A 9,124-nucleotide genomic window follows, 5' to 3' on the forward strand; every position below is an offset into this window, starting at 1 on the left:
AAGGAGTCAAAAAAGGTAAGTATTCATCAATAGCTTATTGAAAAAAAAGATCACTAGCATTTCATTTTCATAGAATACAAAATAAATATAGTCAAAGAACAGTATTTTTTCGCACTCTAATAGCTATTTCTCTTAGTAAACAATACTGACCAGTTTTCCCCATATCAATTTGGGGTGTTTTTATTTCTGTATCACAGCCTTTAATTTGTCTTGATAATTTTGAAATCTATAACACCCTTTTGCTGAGGTTTATTAAATAACTAGTCATATCTGCAATCACTGGTTTGTGTTAATAATTTTGGTTCATCATGACTTAAATGATAGAATGCACAATGTAAATGGTAAAAAATTGGAATCGGGAAAAATAATTATTTCTAGTTATTTCAATTGTTTAGTAATTTCCTTTTTCCAGATCAAACTGAAGACATACTCCAAACATCAAGAAATAATTGATATCAGCATTGATGCACATGATAAATCAGGTGTTTTTGCTGATAAATCTGATGAGGTTGATGTTCTTGGTAACTCATTAGCTGAAGATAATGGACTTGAGGGCAATATTTCAAATCTAGGTGTGAGTTTGCAAGATTCTTTGGATGTATCTATCCCTGCAGACAATGAAGCTAGCAAACAGTGTATCATAGATGATTTTGAAAATCAATCAGTGTCTGATGAAAATGATCCGTTTAACCTTGGTGTTAGTTTAGAAGATTCCTCTTTTGAAAGTTTACATGCAGACACAAAAACCATTCGCATTTGCAAGCACACCACAGAAATGGACGCCATTTTTTAACGTTGATGATGATCCTTATCTAGAGGACCTATCTCCAATAAAAAGTATCATGGAAAAGAAAAATCCATGTACGAATGAAATAGAAGAGGATTTAGATAATGTGTCAGAACATGTGTCGAGCATTATTTCATCAGATTCTGAGATTGTGGATTCATTCTACGACATGGATGGAATACAGCTTGTAAAAAGTAACAAGTCACAAAAAGGACAAGGCAGATATTTGCTGCGGCGCGGTAAGTCAATCATTGATAGTCCCTACAATTGATTAATAGATAGATAACAAGTTTAATAACAAACAAATAGAGTCTAATATGACTGGATTTCAATATATAGGACACTGAACTTTACCAACTACTTCATCAAAAAATTGAATAGATTTCATGTGTGTATTCAAAGGATAATCATTGATCCAGGCAGATTTACAGTATCTGGTCAAAATGATATATGAAGAATAAAAGCAAATACTATTGAGTTCGCTTTTGTTTGAGTAATTACCATAAATTCAATACAGATATACAATAATCATTAGCTGTTGTAAATATGGATAGCTGCTTTAGATAAAAATGAGAACAATTCATCTTATACACTTAATAATCAAACAAAATCAAAACAGAATTAAATTAACGTCTCTTGAGATCATTTAGATAAAGTCTCCATTATGAATGATCTAGGTCTAATTTCACATTGTATTTCAGGAGACTCTGCACAAATTTAACATAATGTACATTTTTTAATTACAGAAAAGAGGAGATGTAATTGAGCCAAATATTTTAATACACAATACAGTTTATTCTTTGTAGTTTCCAAAACATATGTTTGATTCTGATTTCTAAATATGAAATAAGAGGTATAGAAAAATTTACAACATTATTAATCTTTTTTACAACAATTGAGCACAACAAGGTTATTCAATTTATGGTTAAATATCACTTCTCCGTGATGGGATGGGACCGGACTGTGTAATGCGAGGCGAGGGGCTCTTAGTGTGGGAGATGAAACCGCTCGGCATTAGTGCCCCCTGGGGTAGAAAACGATCAACATGATCGGGAAGGTGACATCGACCCCCTAACCATGTTCACGTTTTCCCGTGACCGGGGATCGAACCACGTCACTGCTGCTAGGTTAGACATGGCGAGCGGTGCTTAAACCACGCATACAGGCCAACCCGACCACCTAAAATAATAAAGAGGACCTAGTGATTATGCGAACACAGGAATGAGAAACACTAGAGACATATTTTATACACAACTGATTTAAATGTTTATTTGCCTCACTTATGATGTCTGACGCGTGTCAGGTCCCTGATGTCATTGTGTTTGTGACATTAATATCATCTTGTGTGAAGTTCCGAGGATGGGTTTTGTTGATGAACTTTTACGTCATTTTTATACACTCTTTTGGCCAATCCCCTCTAACCCCTTGAGGTCAGGTACCAGGGCCTCTATGGTCCGTGATTGTAGTGTTTAGAAAAATGTTTTCTAGGTAGTTCGATTAAATCCTAATAGCACATATTGTGTTAAGCAGATACAATGCTCTTAAGATGTAGTTATCTCTATGAGATGAAATATAATGCAAACTTGGAATCGCCATTGTTCGAGGCTAGTATGGATAATCTGAGACCCTTGAAGCAATGTAATTAATCCATTTCTAGTGAGGGCTATTTACGAACCTCTTGCACTTCTACAAAGATGAGATATTTTTAAGTTTACATCAAACAGCAGGTGGATTCAGAAGAAGGGAATTTTGAAAATTGCGGTCAATACTGTCTATATCTTTTTATCCCCTCTTATAACTGGCATATAATAAAGAGCAAATACTTTAGTCTCTGCTTAGGAGATGTAATGCGCACACGTATGTACTAATTTCACAGAAACAGCACAGAGTTTATATAACATGTGTGTATATTTTACCTCTTTACTTAGGTATTAATCATGATAAATTTATATTTTTCGCGTGACTATTAAAGAACAATAGGATATATTGACATTGAAAAAGTTTCTCAACTTTTACCAATAGAGAAATACATCATTATATCCGTATTGAATTTCTGAATACCTTTAGTGTCTCAATAGCTTCCCTATGATATTACTACTAACAATGAGTAAGTGAAATTTTTGATAATTTTGAGTTCGTTACCCTACTATTTTGTAAACACTATTGAGAGGTTTATTCCTCATTTCGAGTGCAACGACCAAGTAAACTGCTTTGGAAACATACTCTAAAAGGCATCTATAGCAACAAATGTAAATATACAGAATGTTGCCAGTTAGTTTGTTTGGGGCATCTAACAAATGACAGAGATTGAATCATTTCGCTTTAAATACTGGACATAAAACCAGATTAGAACGCTGACGACAATGGCTTCTTGAAAAGATTCACTGAGAGTGTTTCAAGGAAAAACAAAGGAAAATTTGTTTTGGATGCACAAATTAATTTGCTCATGTGCATTTCACACGAAAATTCATAGTGTGAGCAAAAACCTGTTTTTATGCTTTGAAGCAGGAGGTAGCTCGCGGAGTACTTTGTGACCTCTGCAAGGCAAAATAGGAAGGCGCATGGAGAACGCTACTTGGGTAGCTATGAACTGGCTAGAAGATTATGCTACATATCGGGGAGATAGAATGCCAGATAGAGCAATAAGATACTATTACCCTATCGTACTAGAATTAAAATCGTGTACGATCTATACAGCTAAGAAGAACACCCATTGCCAATTCATAAATCAACTTTCACAGACATTGTGGCATGAATATTTTTCCACATCTGAGGGATTTAAGAAAAGTTTGTAATTGATGAGCACACATTATATGTGCGTGAGCAGTATAGATATGAATTTTTTATTATATTTATTTGTGATCGGTTCGGGGCTATTCATGTTGAGCTTGTTGTGGACAGAATTGATTTTGGATAATCCCAGTCCTAAAATAGATAGTTTGTTTGTTTTTACATTGGCTATGAAAATGGTAAATGATAAAATTTGCCATTTTTACCTTTTGATCATAAAATGATGAATCCAATCCCATAAAAAAGAGATTAAATAAAGACAATTGGATGAATGGATCAAAAATAAATACCATTAAAAGTGGTAAAATGTTCCTTCTAACTATTATAAAACAAATTACTTTGGTATAATAAATACAAGTTTAACACAACAGGTATATCAATGTGTATGGTAAATCTCTTTAAAAGCAGAACATTACATGGATCCATCATTGCAACTAATGTACAATGCTCACAATGGGTTTAGATAAATTATGACCATGGTGCAAATATAATAATAATTGTAGGTTTGAGATTTAATGATACTTTTGTTACCAAGTAAATTTGTTTGAAGGTGAAAGTCATTCATTTGAATAAACTTGATAACCCATATCTTCTAAGGCCTCTTAGTTACTACTGTGAAAAGAACACAGTGTAAAAAAACAGTTGAATTTTAACTGTGTTAGTGCAATAATTAAATGATTAAAACATTGATGTTTTTCCTCAGGTAAACTCATTTTCGAAGTGTACAACATGTACTAGTATTGAACGACAAATGGAAAAAACGCTTGACATCAGGAAACGTGAAAAATTCAAGAAGATTCGTGAAGAGCACAATGAATTGCAAATGTAAGACGTTTTTAAATCATATTTTGAATCTGTCACAAAATATCACAAAACTTCCAATATAACATAAGTTTTTTCATCTTAAAATCGGGAATCATTTAAATCGAATGTTCATTAAAATACAGTATTTGTTTTTATCAAAAAAGTAACTATTTTCAGCCCATCATTATCAGATGTTGGCCTATTTAAATCACATTTCGTCAATGGCCTATCCGTTTGTCCATCCGTCCATTAAAAATTCTTGTCACCGCTATTCCTCAGAAATATTTTTGATAGTTGAAGTTTAAAAAGTAGTAGGAAGAAAATGTGTTTATAAAGTAGAATATCTCTCTTGAATTCCATTGTCGAATATTCCCTTTGGACTCTCTTGTTCTCAAATATACAATTATTTTTTTAAAAAATACAATTATTTTTTGTAAATATACAATTTTTTGTAGGGGAGAGCGGAAATATTATTACAGAAAGAGGGAAAGCAGCACGAACAAGACCTGATAAATTCCTCAGCATAATCATCGATGGCATGGATCAATGTATGTTGACTTAAAATATTTGCTTCATTATGATATACATGTCTCTCTTAACAATACTTTTAATCATAACAAGATATTCATTATTTATTTGGCACTATACCCATGGTTGAAAAAGCCCTCAAGAAAATGTGTTAACTTCCTGATCACAACAAAAAAAAGAGTTATATATAATGATGCAACGATTTTTATGTGATGTATCTGAGATATTTCAAAATTAATTTTCAAAAACTGTAATTAGGACATAAAAAGGGTTTGTAATTGCCGAATCAGTGCCTCAGTCTTATTCACCATCAATGTATTCATACACAAATATTTAATTACCTTGTTAGGTACCTGTATGTGTAAACATTTGATATTAACTAACAATAGCTTTAATGCTGTACTATCCAAAACCCAAGAAATTTCGCTTAACCAAATATTTGCTATTTAATACAAAACATGTTGATTTGCAGCAAAGAGTAACTTGCCTCATTTTGTTGGGAGAATTGCCAAGGTAAAAAATGATACAAGTTCATATATATTTTGATAGAATTAACAGCACAATTTAAGTACATGTAATTCACATTTACACCAAAACTTTGGGGTGATCTCTTAAGATCATCGTTCTGTTTTGTAATTTTAAACATGCAAATAATGTAGATATCTTTTGATATTAAAGTTAGATGTGCCGTAACTGGGCGAAAATTTTGACATGCTATTTTTTCATCGTTAATCTATTAAAAACCATAAGGTTTGATGAATAAAGCTGTTAAAATCATTCAAATGGCTTTAGATGACTTATAAACGTTAGTTATAACACAGAACTTTTGTACTGTAAAATTGTTGTTTTTATGCCTAATATTTGTTTACATGGAAACATACCTGCAGAAATCACTTTACAATTACTAATAACATTGCAAAAAATGTGTAATGAAATTGTAGACCACAATTTGGCTTCATGGTCTGACCGTATGTACTCATTTCATTTCATATTGATGTAAATAAATAATTTTTGGCATTTCTGCCAAAAATCATTTTCAGCTCTTATTTGCACATGTAAAATTAAAACCTATGCATTGAAAGCACTGTAATTTCCAAAAAGTTGGTAATTTTTGGTGATGAATAACATTTTAAAAGCTCGTCTTGATTCGTGAGTGTGAAAAATACGGAACATATAACTTTAATAATTTGATATTGTTTAAACAAACCCTTATACCTTATATAAAGAATAAGGACATTTGATTAGGTCCTGGTATTCTTCAAGTGCAGTATTACATAACACCAAATTTACTTTAACTTAGGTTTGTAATTGAAGAATTACATGTACATGTATTATGCTATATATATCGATATGATGATTATAATTTTAATGAGTCTATATGAGTTTTTATAAATGACCTTTTATACAATAACCTCATTTTGTGAAAAACATTCAAACAGCGCTTAATGTGCAATGCTGTAAATTACATGACACAAAAATATTTAATTTAATATTGTTGAATCATATTATATGTCCATTCTGAAAGTGCTTTAAGATAAGGACAGGACTAATGAAGAACATTTGAGAAATAACTGATTTTTTATGTGATGTTTTTTTACAGATGTGGTTAAATTTCTATGTCATTTGAAACATTGAAATTCTCCTCTTGTTGTTTTCACATTTAGGCTGTCAATCCGAGTGTGATCAGTTGAAAACCCATATCACTGGCATTCTTACATCATGGTCAAAATAAATTTTGCACCTATCTGGAACTTCTTGAATTTCCCCATGATTCAAATATGACCATGAATCTGTTGCTAAAGACGATTCATCAATTAGGCAAAGACATGGTGAGTATGTTTTAACTTTGAATTAAACAAGAAAGGTGAGGTGTCCCAAAAGTGCCTAATCCCCAAAGTAAGTCTTCGTCGAGGTTACTATTGCCATATAGCCATCAATGACTTCTATGAAATGAATGCATGCATATTAATCTTCGATTGTAATTCCTCCTTATCATGGTATTATTTAATGTCTTCAATAACATATGTTTATCTGTGATTTCATTGAAATATGATTTTAAGATTTTGACCATATTAGGGGCTATGGCAGTCATCATGAATTTTACATGAAATGAAAACTTCAAACCTATACAGGTTTCAGTTATTACTATGTGCATTTTCAAAGTAAAAGACATAATGATCTTCCAGGATATATGACAAATGGACTTATTTGAGTTTCCATAACTTCAATGCAGGCCGCTATGACTTGATAAATTAAAAATGTCTGTAACACATCACAATGATATCAAAGGTAAAGTGATTGTTTAGATCAACTCAACTCTATTTCAAACAGGGTATGCAGTTACCACCAGTGTGTTACCTACAATGTGACAATTGTTGGAGGGAGAACAAAAACCGCTATGTTCTTGCTTTGTGTGAGATGCTTGTTCACATGCGAGTATTCAATGAGGTAATTAACAACATTATATCAATGGTAGCTCTTCATTAGTTCAAATGGTAATTGTGAGTCTAAAATCCTCTCCTCTGGTATCACTATATGTGATCTTCCTTTGAAAAGACATTGAAAGAAATTGAATGCATACTTTGAACAACTGAGTTCAAATAGGACTATTTGCCTGACTGAATGATAAGATAATTTAGGTAACACAAGAAGTACAAATAGTTATTAAAATTTAGAGTATAATATTACAGCGAAATGCTGATTGGATAACACACATATCACTGATGTATTCTTTTCATTTCCATGTAGTTGCATCTATCTTTTCTCATGGTGGGACACACTCATGAGGATATAGATGCAGCATTCAGCAAGATTGCCGACACATTGAGAAGGACAGATGCAGAAACAAAGCCACAACTCCTAGATCTATTGCCAAACGTAGAAGAGTTGGGCCATCTCTTTAATATAAGAGATTGGATAGCTCCACACTTGATTCCAATTAAGAAGCATACCAGACCATTGCATTATAAATTCCAATGGGATTTCCATTTCATCATCTGTTCGTTTATTTTACAAGGGAAAAGAGTCAAACCCTTGGAAACCCTTAGACTGCCTGCTCAAACAGCTTCCACCAGGCAAACCAAGTTCTGTGACTCCAGATTTTCAGAATTTACAGATACAACGAGTGGAGTCTCATCTTCCACACTGGCAGTGTCTGTTTTCTGACCAGATTGACCACTCCGAGATGAAGTGGTGGAGAAAATTTATTGCCAGTGTAAAGGCTAAAATGGAAAGACCTCGTGCAGTATCTGCTAGATGGATTCTTCCGCTACTTCCAAAACAGTCTGACCCACATGACGACGAGGACAGTGGAATCCCAGAGCACATTCAATCGCTCATCGATAAGGATAGAGAAGAACCAGAGGTTAGTCTGATGGTCAGAATTTTGTTCTACATGATATTGGAAGCCAGGGTATTGTGTATAGTATTTTAAACAATTAGTGGGGTATTTAACAAATATAGAGTTCTTGGTTTTAAAAATATACATTTACATATAGACTTAAACCAATGTAGATGCAATACAACAATGGAAACATAATCTCATTACCATTTATACATTACAACAGATTGTTTTCTGACTGCAAGTGCTTATAGAATTACTAGAGCTTACTTAATTTAGAAACGTTTGTCAAGTACTGTGTAATTCAGGCTTTTTATTTTTTTTCCAGGTTCTTGTGGGGCAAAGAAAATAACTGACTGCTTCAAGCATCTGTAAATGTGCCTACAGTCATCATTTTACAAATTTGCTATTACAAGACAGTTGTGATGGACCTTTAAAGTTGTATTTCTTGTAATTTTCATCTCACGAACTGCCATATAAAATATACAATGTGTGAATGTAGATGCTTATATATGATGATTCAGATCCATGAAAGCACCAATATAATATTGACATAGTGGTAAATGTCGCATGAAATATTACACGTTTTGAAAGAACCGCCACAGTCAACATGTTTCAAGCTTTCGGATAATATAAAAAAAAAATCGCGTTGCATCACTTGACCGGACGTCAACAATGCCCTAGAGATCGGAACCTCCCGTGTCGTATCACGTGACCAACATCGCAATACCTGTACACATCGGAATAGATCGTAACAGTTCGGATATATATCCGAGCTTATTTTAAACGTGTACATGTGCAAAATCAATATTTAAATTTAATTATTGAAAAAGTTTTGCGAAATTGAACTTTACAAAGCTCGGTAAGTATAGGGA

General features: G+C 32.9%; 1 pseudogene; it reads left to right on the forward strand.

The window, feature by feature from the left end:
* Positions 1-842: 842 nt before the first annotated feature.
* Positions 843-8,273, forward strand: LOC138314079 (uncharacterized; annotated as a pseudogene).
* The last annotated feature ends 851 nt before the right edge of the window (positions 8,274-9,124 follow it).

This window comes from Argopecten irradians, unplaced genomic scaffold (genome assembly GCF_041381155.1).
Source record: "Argopecten irradians isolate NY unplaced genomic scaffold, Ai_NY scaffold_1324, whole genome shotgun sequence".
NCBI lineage: Eukaryota > Metazoa > Mollusca > Bivalvia > Pectinida > Pectinidae > Argopecten > Argopecten irradians.